The 15,871-nt window shown below is 47.2% G+C and overlaps 1 non-coding gene across 1 annotated transcript; it reads left to right on the top strand.

Moving 5' to 3' along the window:
* The first annotated feature begins 2,000 nt into the window (after positions 1-2,000).
* On the top strand, positions 2,001-2,073 carry TRNAR-ACG (transfer RNA arginine (anticodon ACG)). The gene has a single exon. It is a non-coding gene; the product is annotated as a tRNA-Arg (tRNA).
* Positions 2,074-15,871: the final 13,798 nt, after the last annotated feature.

The raw sequence follows: 15,871 nt of genomic DNA, 5'->3' as shown, positions 1-15,871 counted from the left end.
TCTCGTCCACAAACCACATTTCTCCCTCTATAGTGCCATTTCTTTAACACTGGCGCCATGAGGAACGCCTGGGGAGGAGGAGGGAGAAGAGCAATCTCGACAATGCCTGCCGACCGGTAATCCCTGCGTAAGCAGACTCACTATGGAAGTGCAGCCACCTACGCAACGCAATGCGGTCCGGTCCAGATGTCCTCGATCGACGTGCATCTAACCGTTTTGGTGGCGCTTGTTTTATGCGAGGTCAGCGAACCGCTAATACGCGCGCAAAACTGGTTTTCGCAGCCAGAACGAGTCCCTGTCCTGTTTCGATCAACGCCGGCGAAAGAGGCGTACCTATACTCCTATGCCTTCCCCGCACGTCAGACCCCACTGCGGCTAAGAAAGGCATAGCCGTGCAAGGAGCCGAACAACTTTCTACGCTGCGGAAAGCTGTACAGATCTATTCGGGCCCCTTCGAAGGCGCGCACACGGAGCCCCTACCGTGGTGATGCGGGCGAAGACAGCAGGTGTGTCGTCGTTGCCAAAATGACCGGGACGTGATCGGGAGACAGCGGGTCCCACATGCGTGGCGGAGGCGTCGGGCATTCGGTCTCCTCCGTTTCCTGCTCGGTTATGCCTGATATCAGCCGCACTCGAACATGGGCGTCCGTTCTGCTGTGCGCGGCGACCTGCGACGACTTCCGCGTCTTTTTTCTTTGCATTTGACCACAGTTTCATCCGTGCAATTCGCTATGAATAGATAAATTCGCAGATACCACACTAAGGCGAGCACGAACATTAGAGTCTGTGAGCTGTGAGCAGAAAATGGCGCTGTCAGTGTTCGTGAAGGGCTACCTGTTCGAATTCGTGCACGGAGCTTCATTTATGACGGAATGAAACGGGCGCAAACTAAGACATGACAGTCTCAAATAGACAGGGGAACAATTTCTTATTTTTTTAGAGTAATAGGCCTTAGCTGCGGGAAGGGCCGGGTGTTTATGTGCTTCAAAACTCTTACATTGGACATCGAGAGAATGAAAGTAAATAATGTAATTACATTCTGTGGTTTTGTGTGCCAGTACCACCACCACCACATGATTATGAGGCGCGCCCTTGTGGGGCACTCCGGAATAATTTTGACCACGTGTGGTTCCTCAAGATGCATTTAAATCTAAGCATACGAGCGTGCTTGAATTCCGCCCGCATCAGAATGCGGCCGCCGCGGCGTTTTGTGATGGTGAATTGAGCCTTTTGGACCAACCACAATGCCTCCTTCATACTCGAGTACACAATGACTGCATTCACACTGGCGCTGCATTCTGCAGGATCCACTACTTTCGGGCATATCACTTTCAATGGATTCCGATTGGCTACACTAGCTGGCGAAAGGCTGGTCGCATTGGACACAACGCCAAGAAAAAGTTATCACCGTCGCCCGACAGCATAAGCTTGCAGCCGTGATTTCCTGCCGCATGGGCTCCGGGAAGCGACGAGGGTGGAGGGCATTCCCATCAAGTACGCCGCAATATTGCGACACTACCCATTCGAAACATTCTAAAGAAGACAATATCCACTACAATATCCAGAATTAGCAAGGAAGAAACCACCACCCTCCGCGGACTACAAACGGTTGCATATGTCCATGGAATTATCATGCACCGGATTCACCCCGTGCCTACAATTCTTATACTTATGCCGATTCTGTGATACACCGGACACCCTCCAACACGTGGTGTTGGTGTGCCCACACCGCAAGAAAAGCACTCAAGGTGAAGCGTCAGAATCGCCACAAGCTATCAAGAAAACGAGGATTGACGAAGTATCCTGGACTGGTCACCTGCCGCAGCCAACGGCTTTCTAGACTGGGAGAGCGAAGAACTAACAGATTCTCGCCGTTTCGCACAATAAAAGTTCGTTCCTCCTCCTCCTCCTCCTCCTCCTCACCGCGATGGATCACTTGCGGAAACACTGCCCGTTAATAGAACGGTTGACAGCGCCGCTTACCAGCTTGCCCTCGGTCGGGGCATGTGGCGCAACGGATAACGCGTCTGACTACGGATCAGAAGATTCCAGGTTCGAATCCTGGCAGGCTCGTATGGATGCATCTTTTTTTCTTTTTGCTCCTTCCTCATTTTTCTTTTCAAAATGGTTTACCATCCGGCCGACTGAAATTCAAACACTGAGAATCATTTTTTTTTACTTAGCGATATATAGATTTAGCAATTGTATCAGTCGAAAGCACGTTACCACTTCACTTGCAGTGTATGAACTAAGGTGTTATAAATGATGAAAATTACTAAAAATACTTATTAACGCAGAAAGATATTTTCTCCGTTAATAAGTACTTCGTTATTTTACATGTGGAAAATAAGGAAATGTTGTAAGACATGATGCGCCACACTTAAGCCTGGGGTATTAGAAACAAGCAAACGAAAAACGAATCAAAATAAATTTTGAAAGCATGGTCACTCAGTATCAAGTAAAAAAATATATAAACAAACAAAAATGAAGTTCAAGTTCAAGGCACAAGAGTCCAGGAAGAACTTGGCAAATGGCCAAGTAATGAGTGGGAATATAGTGAGCTTCTAAGTGTAATAACGACAGACATACGGAAAGAGAAACATGTTCGTTGGAAAGGAAAAAAGAAACCGAAAAAACTCAGTGCCCGTCCACTCTATGAAGAAGGATGACCAGCGAAGCTGTGTATGTGGCCCCTTAATGGCGAACTGCACCTCCGCCGCGGGTCGGCCCTGCATTGCACTATCTTCGGGGTCGGCCCACGTATGAGTTTTTTGTTTACCATGCCAACGACACGAAAATTTCTTCGGAAGGTAGAGGTATGCAGCTTCGCTGTAAAAGCTGGTGGAACACGGAGATACGAGAAGCGATCACCGAACAATAGAAAGCATCCCGGGTGCACAGGCAGGCAAAGAAGGCGCGGTTGCCGCAGGATGATGCGGCCACTAAATGGGGAATATACCGGGAGAAAAAGTCTATGGTTCAAATACTGGTGCAAGCAAAGATAAAAGTGAAGGTGAATGTTGGTTGTAAGAAATACGTGGGAAAAAGGAGGCCGTGCCTAGAATATCTTGGAACCACATAAAATTATCAGGTAGGAAGACAACAAGACAACATATCCTCAACGAAGATGGAAACAAACTGGAAGGGGAAGCGGCATTAAATTACATCAGAAAAATAACAGCCGAATCTTTCCAAGGCAATAACGAGGTTGTATTTGAAGAAAATAATAGCATGAAAGGGAACCGGCTGGAAAAGGATCTCGTGTTAACAAACTTCAACTAGAAGAAATCAGAAGAGAAAATTCCTAAGCGCACAGCCACAGGGCTAGACGAGGTTCCTGTTAGGCTGATCAATGAACTAGGGCCAAAAAGTAAGGAAGCTCTGGTGAAAGCAGTGGAAAAAACTTTAAAAGATAGACTAATACCAGACAGTTGGCGCCAAAGTAGAATGAATTTAATTTATAAAGGTAAGGGCGAGAAAGATAAAATGAACTCGTATAGACCGTTGACCATTACATCGGTAATATACAGGCTAGCAATGCAGGCAATCAAATTAAACCTTCAAGCGTGGGCAATAACAATTGCATTTTGGGAGAACTTCAGAAAGGCTTCAGAACAGGTGGGTGTTTGGATGATAACTTATTTGTTTTTACTTAGTGTATTGAAATATCAAGAGTAGAAAGCAGACCGTTACATGTGGCCTTTTTAGACGTTACAGGAGCGTGTGATAACGTAGACCGCAACATTTTGTGGGATATTCTGGAAGAGGAAGGCTTAGGTGACGATTGTCTACAGCTTTTGAGAGAGATTTACCTAGAAAGTACCATTTGCGCTGAATGGGAAGGGAAGAGGAGCGAGGAGAAACTTCATATCAACAAGGGACTGAGGCAGGGGTGCCCTTTATCCCCGCTGCTGTTTATGATGTACATGGTGAGGATGGAGAGGGCGCTGGAAGGAAGTAATATCGGGTTTAATCTCTCATACAAACAGGCGGGTGCAGTAGTAGAGCAGTAGCTTCCAGGTTTATTTTATGCAGACGACATTGTGTTGCTAGGTCTTGCAAGGTCTTGCACAGTCTTGCACAGTGACTTGCAAGGTCTGACATCTGTGGACAGGATAGCGAGAATTTAAGTTTGAAATTTAGTGTTAGAAAATCAGGTGTTATGGTATTCAATGAAAACAGTGAACACACAGTGGCAATAAAGGCCAGGAAATACCTCGGGTAAGAGAATATAAATACGTTGATATATGGATAAACGAAGGCAACAGATATGTGGAAACATAGGAAAAAACAATAACAGTAAATAGGAAGAGAAATGCAGACATAATGAAACACAGAGCACTATAGGGATACAATAGGCACGAGGTGCTCCGGGGTATGTGGTAAGGTGTAATGGTTGCAGGACTTACTTTTGAAAATGCGGTTGTTTGCTTGAAATCAGGAGGTACAATCGGGACTCGATGAGAACCAAATGTCAGTGGGACGCCTCGCATTGGGCGCTCACGGGAAGACTACAAATGAAGCTGTGCAGGGTTATATGGGCTTGACAAGTTTTGAGGTGAGGGAAGCTCGCAGTAAAATGGATTATCTAGGACGACTGAAGAATATGGAAGAAAGTAAATAGCTGGGAGAGTGTTGAGGTAGTTGTATAGGAAAAGCATTGATTAACTGTGGAGGAGAAGACCTAGGAAGCTTACCAGCAAGCATGCAGCCTGTAGGGTGGGCAACACAGCAACAAAGAACGTCAAGTGGAAAGTCAGAAAGGCTGAAATAATCTCATGGGTGGCGGCAATGGAAAAGAAACCTGCCATGAGTAACTACTTAAGAGGAAAAAAATGAAATCAGGAAAGAAACAATTTATGATAACTCAAGGGGAAGCTCATTACTTTTCGAAGTGAGATCAGGATGCCTTAGAACTCGCACTTATAAAGCGAGATATAAGAAGGAAGAAGAAGCATGTGCTTGCTGCGGTAAAGCTTGGAAATTATGGAGCATGTTTTATTAGAATGTGAACATATCTTCTCAGCGGTCGATTTAGGCACCCCTGGCCTCCTTGAAGCCCTTGGGTTCAGCGAGAGCAGGGGGAATGTAAACATGTCCGCAACAGAGATTAATAAGAGGCGATTGGAAGATTGGTGGAAGAAAAGTAGGGAAACGTACAAAAACAAAGTTCACAATAGGAAGTCAGAAAATTTGGTCATGGGAATTCATCTTGGGTCTTTTTCTTTTTTAACCTAGGTGGGACATTAGACAGTGTAATAGCAAGAGCTTGGTGGCGCAACCCACCACCCCGTTATAAAGGGAACGCTAACATCCATCCATCCATCCATCCATCCATCCATCCATCCATCCATCCATCCATCCATCCATCCATCCGTCCGTCCGTCCGTCCGTCCGTCCGTCCGTCCATCCATCCATCCATCCATCCATCCATCCATCCATCCATCCATCCATCCATCCATCCGTGCAAAGGACGAGCGGCGGCGCGGCCCTTGCCAGTGTAGCGCCAGGGAGGTCTGCCGGGCAAGCATATGCTTGTAGACCGCGCTTGTTTGCACGTCGATCGAGATCAGCGGGAAGCGTCGCACATGTGCCACTGAGATTATTTTGAGGTGGGCAGTGCGTGACCTTGTGCTGCTCATGTGTTATGTACTAGACAACGCGTCGGCGCTCATGGCGTCGAAAGCGCGAACATGTGTTGTATAGGGGCCCAGAAGCGGGTGCAGAACGTGCCAAGCCAATGCCTGCCTTTTTAGACCGCGTAAAGGCATAGCTTGGCCTGAATTGTGGTCGGGACTCGCAAAATATCAAACAACGAGTTCACAACTGATTGTGTCCTTCACGAACGGCACTTCGAATTGAAGTCGGACTTTTCGGCAAGTGATAAATGCAGAAGTAGTCACCGGTGAAGCAGCTGGATGCAATGCAGACAGCCTGTTCACGCAAAAATTTGATAGGGGAGGCCTATTGTACCCTGGATAGGAGTTAGGCACGCTCGTGCTAGAGTATGCATTCACATTATTTTTTTCTACAGATAATCTTTATGCTTTCCGTGCGCATGATTTTATGCAGTTCTTGAGCAGTTTAACAGTCCGCCAAGTGGGACGCGAGCTTCATCGCAAAGAGCTCACTGCAAAAATGATCCAGTATCTGGTGTTAACTAGGCGGCACTTTTTCACATTGAACAAGGACAAGGCTCTTCAAAGGGGGCGCCAGAAACATTTGAAGTTAAGGAGAGTGAAGTACAGCCTACTGCTATGCTCGGTCTGATGTGTGCATGTGGATTACTGTACTACGTAATAAAGTGTTTCCTCTCCTCTTGTGGACTTGTACAACAAAAGCAGTGATGGAAAATATTTAGTGCATGTTGAGGTTCGCCAAAGCGCCGGCATATGGACCTAATTTTTTTACGAAGCTAACGCTTTTTGAAGGGCATGTTGCAGGCGCATGCAGACGCGAATAGTGAACTGAACGAAGTGGTGATGTTATTCCCCGGTGTATTGGGCGCAGCCCCGGGATTATTTTGACTGTTTGCGTGTACGATTTTCTCTGCGCCCACTGGCTACATTTGTGGCAGATGACCCAAGTTGAAAGTAGGCGTTGGGGGTTGTTTCTGTTCACGGTCCACATTCGCTTGCGCTAACACCATGCAACCCTTTCAAAAAAAGAAAAAAAAAAACCCAACTCGTCCAGAGTGGCCTTCAAATGTGATCGTCCTCCTTTTTAAAATCGCATGGCGAAACATCTGCTGCGTGTTCCGGTGTCGCAAATAACGGATATTTCCATTATCGACTCTCCGAAGAAGTGTCACCCTTCTTAATAATGCATCTGCGAGCTGCAAAAACTTCGCGATCTTTGCACCGCGCATTACCTTAAAAATTCAAACGCGACGCAAAGTGAACGCGACGCGCGTGCTAGCTGCCGTGCACCGCACCCTTCAAAAGCCGCGAAAACTGCACACCAGCTGCAAGTAGCGACACCTACAACTTTCATCGCTACTCTGTGCAGCCAGCTGGCTTCCGCCCGTGACACTGCCCCCTTCTAGCCACTATACGCCTCGTGTACCGCCTATAGAGGCGCCACTGAAAGCCACCTAGCGGACGCTTCCAACAGTACACGCGGGAGCAGTAGCAGACGACAGCCCTTTGCAGCAAGGATGGCTGAAGTTCGCGGCTGCGATTTCTCCTTTGTTCGGGTGCCAGGCTGCTTCTTCTGCGGTGACAGCTGTAGGGAAGATGCTGACCTCTGTGCGAGCGGGTATGAACACGATGTTACCGGTGTTTGGGACAACATGGTCCCCATACGTGCAAGGTGTGTCCCGTAGACAAACGACATGAACCCTATTTACATGACGTGGAGCTCATTTTGACTAGCCGATAAATTTTGTTCAGTGATGCGATCTCTCGATGGTTTTTTTTATTCTACCCTTGCCGCAATGCTGCTTCTGCACCTGAATAATAAGCACCCGTCGATAGTGCAGACTTATATCAAACAAATCCGCACGCTGCAATCTCTGCATATGCCGTTGTGATTTTTTTGCCGATGAATATATGTGACATCGCCGAATAACTGCAGTCGAAGTCGCCTCAAGAAGAGTAATTGCCAATTTATTGGTGGAAACGCGTACACTAGTCAACGAAGTCACCAAACACACGGGTTAATAAAAGCGCGTGTTAGTGCTGTACCGCCGATGCAATTTTGCTGCATACGCCGATGAACTACCGTTCCCGCTGCACTTTGTGCAATTTTAAATTCCCCAAGGGAGCTGCTTGGAAACGTACAAAGCTAAAGACTGACTAGCTTTTCAGTACTTTTATTATATTACTAGAGAGAGGTGCCACATGATATATTTAAAGGCAGAGCAGCGCCAGTCAAAGTACATGAGCGCTGGCGGCAAGGCCCGGTTTAGTCGTCTGCAGCGTAAGTATAAGAAAGAATTCAGTTGAGTACAAAACTCACATGCAAGAAGGGACTACGTTGTGAAACAAACAACTCACTCGGCGTGTTAAGTTTGCTCAGGCAGCATCGAGGTGTGATGACTTCCCAAACGGGACGCGAACTTTTCAGCGAGAAATGGAACAAAAATACCATATGCAGCAGCTATTAGCAATTCTCGCCCTCAACTACCTATTTTCTAAACACATTTCCAAAAACGCAAGCAATATCTAAGATGCCCTCGGGCGAAAAGAATAAAGCTGTTAAAGAGGCACTTCGTTGGTATCATTCCGATAAGACACAGCGTTATTCATACCCTTTACAAACAAGGCAGGGTGAAAACTTCGCAGTTCAAAAGAATCGACAAGAGTTATGCATGGAACAACTAGCAACAGTTAAACATGTGCGAAGCCACGCATAAAATAGATGTAAAAACATGAAGTGCGCGACAGCTGGTGCGAGGATTTACCGCGCCACATGAAACCAACAATTTCAGTTCTTGCAAACTTCAGTAGCTTTAACATACAACGCAATGCGCTGGTGCAGTCGTGCTGCCTAGCTAGCGCAACGCGGTAAAGAAGCGGAAAACAATATAAGCGGCCAACAGCATTCCGAACTTTAGTGAAATGCCTTTAAACCTCATGCTGCACTGCAGACGAACTTCGTCGCTTACGTGTCTAGCTATGATCGAGTGAAAAAAGACACCGACGAAACAAAGGAAAGGATGAGAACAAGAAATTTCCCTTCGAAGCGACGATCCATTTTTGCTACCGTTTCTGCCGCTGATGAGGCTTTGCCGGGAATGATTAGAACCGTATCGCCGGCACGTTTTCACCGGTATTTGAGCCCCCCACCCTGCAACAATCCTTCTTCGACATTCCCTGAAGCTTTGGCCACTCCACACGTGCGAATGGTGTTGCCTATCTTGCTCTGAAAACGGGAATAAGACAGAGAAGCACGATCAACGACACAACAAACTACGGCGCGCGCTAGGCTCCTCTCCCGCGTGTTCTGAGCAAGGCCGCCACCAGTGGCGCGGCCGTCGGCGTGCACGGCGCCTATAGCCACGGTGCAAAAAAAAGAAAAAAAAAACAAGAAAAAGAAATTAATGAGACCACAGGACTCGCCGCCGTTCTAAGCATGACGTGCAGTTCTTGCCTTCGCTTGGCATAAATCGAACAGCGCATTTTCACCACAGGACCTCGACGATGATTCAGCGCGCCCTCCTATTTTATGTAGGAAATGGCTGATGAATGACGCACCTAGCTGGTTTCGATGAAACAACGTTTTTATGTTTTTCGGTAAAATTCAGAAAGTCTGAATGCTAGTTCAACAAAATCTTGGTGGCGCCATCTACTGCCCCGTTTCAAAGGGGAGCTGGCCCTACAGTACAGCTTCCCATGATCCCGGAGGCAAAGCAATTGTGATACTGCGAAGATTCCTCTTGTTTTCAGTGAAGCTGTACACTGTATAGGCAGAAGTTAACATGCATAGGAAACCCGCGTTCAGTTTAGTACATTGTAAAAGGCATCCGTCGCCAAGGGCAGAGACCACCACGGCCGCTGTTGACAGCACACGATGGTAACCACCGGATAGAATCGGCGACGAAATGTGCGATGTGTATCTGGACACCAGCTATCGATGCGTCTTTTCTGATGGTAAATTCATAATCGTGGGAAATTCGTCATGCAATTAAGCAAATGTCGGCCCGAAGTCATGGTGGGAAAAAAAAAAGGCGCTTTCTCTTTCATCAGTTTCTTTTTGTGTACGTGCCATAATGTTTTGCGTTGTTTGTTCCACTCTCGCACTGGTACCATTTGGGGATTTAAAAGAAGCCAAAGCGACCGCACATTCTGAGTGCCAGCCAAGTGAAAACCACGAGTTATATTGGGCTTTTTAAAAGTAGACCACACTTTACCAGCGTCATCATTTGGTGCTCGTTTACGCTAGCGCATATATACGGGAGCTGCACTCAAAGACCCGCCGTGGTTGCTCAGTGGCTATGGTGTTAGGCTGCTGAGCTCGAGGTCGAGGGATCGAATCCCGGCCACGGCGGCCTCATTTCGATGGGGGCGAAAAGCACTCATGTACTTCGATTTAGGTACACGTTAAAAAACCCTAAGTGGTCCGGAGTTCCCTACCACGGAGTGCCTCATAATAAGAAAGTGGTTTTAGCACGTAAAACCATATAATTTAATTTTTAATATGATCACCATTATAAGTAATTCGCCGATCTCATTAACCGCACAGTCTTCCCTCTCTTGGCGTCCCCCGTTGTACCTTGAAAAAAAATCGATTCTCATTTCGCATAATTAAGAACGGAACAAAAAGCGGGGACGAAAGAAGACACGTCGCTCCTGTGCGTCGCATCTAGCGCCTTTCTCCATGCCTGCTCAATGTTCTGTTGCTAATTATGCACGATAACAGCTTGCCCACTTACGGTTCTCGCAAAGTCGCGCGTTTTCCATCATGCGCCTTGATTTCGCGGCAGTTCGGTTCTTCAACGTTTTCGGTTCCGCCGCGCAGTCAACCTCGCGTCTCGCGAATGAATCCGGAGACAGCGTGCCACGGGCAAGGCGCGCCCACAGAATCGCGCAGGTGCTCGTGCGAACCGCGCGACCCAAGATCCGGCTCGGCTCCAGGGATTTCGTCCAGCACTGCGTCCACACCAAGAGGCAGCCCAGCTACGCAGTGGATGAAGCCGAAGGACCTGACGCGGAGGCGAGGCTCCAACGAAAGCGTAAGACCTTTACTTCGCTCTCTGCTTCGTCACTCAGTGCGGTTAACGAAAAGCTTTCTGACCCACCGTGGTGGCTTAGTGGCTGTATCGCGCTCTCCTTCTCATGAGGCACGAGGTCGGGGATTCGATTCTCCCCAACTATGCCTGTGCTATAATACTAGCCGCATTACTGCTGTCCTAGACGCGGGAGACATTTCGGAATAAATGCAAGTGCGAACAGGAGAAAATAATCAGAAAGACATTTCTGCTGTTTTTCTGTAGCTGGTCTTTAAGCATGCTGTCGACTCAAATTCACACTGCGGTGCATGAATTAAGGTTCTGTTAAACATGCATGTGAAGCGGCCAACACAATAACGTAGCCTAGTTCCTTTCGATTTGTTCGCGCTTGAATTTATGGTGTTAGTATCTAAGAATATAGGCAAGGCTCACGAGAAGAACGTATCGTGTACGTCCCAGCAGAACCTAAATAAACATTGAAATATCCTTTCACATACACCTGGTGTACGTGAGCATACAACGCGGCGCTACGTATTGGCGTAATGAAAGGATTCGTCTACAATGTGAGGCTTCCCGAATACATTAAGCATATTCACAGCCAGTACATAAACCGGTACCTTTACTTACCGCTATTTATTCGCTGTTAAAAATGTTCAGTTATATATAAAAATACAGCTAAGGTTTTGCTTTATGAAATGACTTTGACATTGTGCGTAAAGAAGTGAGGGTTTCTGATATCTGTACTTTGGGTTACACAATTCTATGGCAGTCGAGTGTTTGTTGCGAGGCGTGTTTTGCACTTGAAACTGCCCTCGAGAATAAGGAGACAATGCGTTGACATTGGGGTATACATATTGCACGACGCCACTTGCATCCGCCTCCTCATTTGGCTAGTGCCAGTGGTAGTTTCTATCCCAGTGCCTCACTACCATACAATACTGTATCTAAGCAGAGAAGCTGCTCGTCGTGACGTCACGAACATCCCACCGGATGCCGTTAGTTTCAATATACGCAAGGCATTTTTCAACAAAATTACACAGGCTGAATTTCTGTAAATATGAGTTGAATATTAAACTTTTTTAATGTTACTTGGCGATACTTACTCTTCAAACAGGCAGAAACCGCACCTTAGCTATTTGCTCTGTCAACAGCAGAGTGGAGCACAAGCACGACAGGTGTTTGTCCGCAGGTCTGCAAGATGGGACCACGGAGCGGCCGCCTACGTGAGTCCGCTGCGTGCATTGTCGGCAGCTGTCCCAGCGCGTGCCGGGCGGTCAACCAGCTCTTCTCCAACGTTCGCTTCGTGCGGACCATCTTGGGCCATCAACGGGTGCACCTCGACAAGTCATGCACGGCCAGCGCAGTCGATGGGCGCCTCCAGCTTGCGGAGCTGTCCCTGTGGAACAACTTCCTGTGGGCCATCATCATCAAGCTACGCGAAGGATGGCTGGTCCTGGCTTGCCTGCGCGGGCTCGTGGTTCCTTTGGCTTTCAACGAGCAACGCAGGCGCTCGTTCATTCTGGTTCACTGGCCGCTGAAGGAGCACCGCTCCATCGCGTTCCCGGAGCTGTTCGAGTCACGGATGTCACCAAAGCATTTCCAGTTACGGGACGGCCTCGAGGTTAGCGAACACCTGAGGCACGCCAGGCTCTCCTACCACCTGTGGGCCTACCAGACTAGGGACATGATAGACGCGCCTAGCTCCACAGCTACCACGCTCGACACGCTGGAGATGGTGAGCGTACGCTCCTCGAGCGTGGGCGTGAGCATGCTATGCTAGCTGCTCGACAGGTGTGACGTCATGCGCATGACGAACTAGATCGACGTGCCCGTGGCTCAGGAGTTGATGCGCTGATGCGCAGTGCTACGCTGCAGCGCCAGATCCACGTCGACGAGCTGTTCCCGACGGTCGACTCCTGCTACATTCTGGCCGACCTCGTGTCCTGCATCGCAGTCATCGAGGAGTTCGTCGTCAGCCGCTGAGCGAGAGGCACGTACGGGAAGCTGCATGGTTTTGCAGCGTTGTTCGTCCTCGTCCCCGGTTGAGGCGCGACGCTGGAGACATTCGAGAAGTGTAACTTCCAAGTGAACGATGTGCACCTCGAGGACCGCTCCATAAGGTTGAGTGAACCAATAAGCGGCCTGGCGCATTTGGTTGTTTTTGCAGATCAGTGCGAGATTGTGGTGATTTTCAACGTATATTAAAGAGATTTCTTTAGCTATTTTGGTCAGTTTTAATGGTTCAATGATGTCGCACAAATACGACATACATAGTAACCCAACTTCTCTGCTAGCTTGGGCTATTACGTATGGGCTGGCTGCTGTCTTTGCAAACATACCACTTGTGCCACTGGGTATATGCCCGGATCAGATTTGCGCGTAACAAATTACACGCTATTACTTCCTTTAGTCAAGGGATGTTTTTTACTCGGTAACGCTCGCTTCAATTACTTTTTACAGTAACCAATCACACGCAACCAGTTTTTACGAGACAGTCTTCAATAGGCGAGACAGCTTTGAGCTCAGAGTTTGGCGACAACTACATCAGAAGGCCTGCGGTCGGTACCACGCAGAAGCCTCCGGGACATTCGTGTTCGGACTGGCTGCTCCCGGCGACCATTTTGTTTCCTCATCATAAACCTCCAACACATTTTAGCCGACGACTTGCACCGGCCTTTCTATATTCTCGATAGGGAGGACCACTTAGGACGATGTTGCCAGGTAATTATCTACGAAACAGTTTTTAGCTGTTGATTAGGCTCTTGGGGATCACCTTCTCCAATCGCCAGCAACAATGTAGTTCTCTGCTTCATAGAGGACTCGTACACCAGCTTTGGTTTGTTGAGTAACAATAATCTTGCGCATATCACAAGCCAACAAACACTGACACCAAGGACAACGGAGAAGAAATTACTTCTGCTTAATAAATGAAAGAAACGATATATAAATGGAAATGGATGAAAAAACAACTTGCTGTAGGTGGGGAACAATCCCACAACCTTCGCATTACGCGTGCGAAGCTCTACCAATTGAGCTACCGCGGCGCCGTTTCCCCATTCACTTTCTTGGGTATTTGTGTGTTGTAGTAGAACCGTGGGAGTGTTAGCCAGCACCACCACTCACAGACCTTGGCGGCATATGTGGCACATCCTTTCTGCCGCAGGCGTCATGAGAACGTGATCTTTTTGGGTGAAGGCAACCGGTCAATAAACCTGCACATGCTACCTGAAGGCATCGATATTGCCGGATTCGAGACCTCGCTATGTAATATACGAGAAGAAAGGGGGATAACCGAGGGGGCCGATTTTTATTAATCATGTCATAAGAAGCTAACAAACATAGAAGTTAGTGCAGTGTTTGCATTGCACTACATGGGGTGTTAATTTTGCTCTCTCGAATTCTCGCACATCGTAGTCTTTATCCAGGCGTGCGTTTTGAGCCAATCAAAGTGTGCATAGCCACCTTGTGAGTCAATGAGAGCTGAGAAGAAAGCGTTTTCCAGAACACGGCGCAATTCCACTGTAGAACGGCACCGCATGACACACTAAAAATGTCGAGGATAAAAAAAATCCGTGCGACAGAATTACTGAACCTAAGAACTGTATGGTATGTTTCCCTCAGAATTTATGGGAGTAATACTTGGTAAAAGTATTCAGGACAGAACTGTCTTGCGTCTACGTTATGAATTATTTTCAACAGTGCGTGAAAAAGGTTTTTCAGGTACCTTTTAACGGTTTTCCGGCGCACTCAATCCTGTAACTGTAATTACACCTCAGGTCAGTTCATTGTCAGAATCATTCACTGGGAGGACAGCTACTTCTCTTCTCACTTAATTCGAACTACTGATTCATGCTGGACGAAGGCTTCTCCCGGTGATTTCCAATTACCCTGGTTCTGCATTAGCCGAAACGACATTATCCCCCAAATTTCCTCATCTGATCACGTCTTCTAATTATTTACAGCTATTTATTCCATTTTGCTTCCGAAGAAACACGTTACATACTTAACCAAAATAAGAATTATTAGGCATTACGTAATCAAGGAGTACAGACCACTCATGTAAATGTCTTGCAGAATATCTACAAAGATTCCACAGCTACCTTAATTCTACAGAACAAAAGTAGTAAGATACCTATAAAGAAAGGGGTCAGACAATTAGACACAATTTCTCCAATGCTTTTCACTGCGTACTTGGAAGTAGTATTCAAGCTATTAAACTAGGAAGGCTTAGGAGCAAGGATCGACGGCGAATATCTAAGCAATCTTCGGTTTGCAGATGACATTGTTCAATTCAGCAGCACTGCAGACAAGTTACAACAAATGATTGAGGACCTTAACAGAGAGAGTGTAATAGTGGGGTTGAAGATTAATATGCAGAAGGCAAAGATAATTATCAATAGCCGGGCTAGGGAACAAGAGCTCAGGATCAGCAGTCAGCCTCTAGAGTCTGTGAAGGAGTACGTTTACCTGGAAGGAGTAGCTGGCTAAAGGAATATACCCCAGGCCGAGCTCTCTGCATTTCGTATCATTAAACTTCTTTCTCTCTCTCTCTCTCTCTCTCTCTCTACGTTTACCTAGGTCAATTAATCGCAGGAAACTCTGATCATCAGAACGAAATTCACAGAATAATAATGGGTTGGAGCGCTTACGGCAGACATTGTCAGCTCCTGACTGGAAGCTTACCATCATCATTGAAAAGGAAGGTGTACAACCAGTGCATTTTACCGGTGCTGACATATGGGGCAGAGACTTGGAGACTGACAAAGAAGCTTGAGAAGAAGTTATAGACCGCATAAAGAGCGATGGAACGAAGAATGCTAGGCATAACGTTAATAGGCAGAAAGAGAGCGGTTTGAATCAGAGAGCAAACGGGTATAGCCGATACTCTAGTTGGCATTCAGAGAAAAAAAATGGAGCTGGGCAGGTCATGTAATGCGTAGGTTAGGTAACCAGTGGACCATTACGGTGGCAGATTAGGTACCAAGGGAATGGAAGCGCAGTCGAGGACAGCAGAAATTTAGGTGGGGCGATGAAATTAGAAAATTTGCGGGCGCTAGTTGGAACCAGTTGCGCAGAACAGGGGTAATTGGAGATCGCAGGGAGAGGCCTTCGTCCCGCAATGGATGTAAAATAGGCTGCTTCTGCTGCTGCTGATGATCATGACGAATAATTAAAAATAGCAAAAATAATAAACAGGCG

Source organism: Dermacentor andersoni, chromosome 1, assembly GCF_023375885.2.
Source record: "Dermacentor andersoni chromosome 1, qqDerAnde1_hic_scaffold, whole genome shotgun sequence".
Lineage (NCBI taxonomy): Eukaryota > Metazoa > Arthropoda > Arachnida > Ixodida > Ixodidae > Dermacentor > Dermacentor andersoni.
Note: the sequence above shows the minus strand (reverse complement) of the source record. Positions and strands in the feature narration are given on the sequence as shown.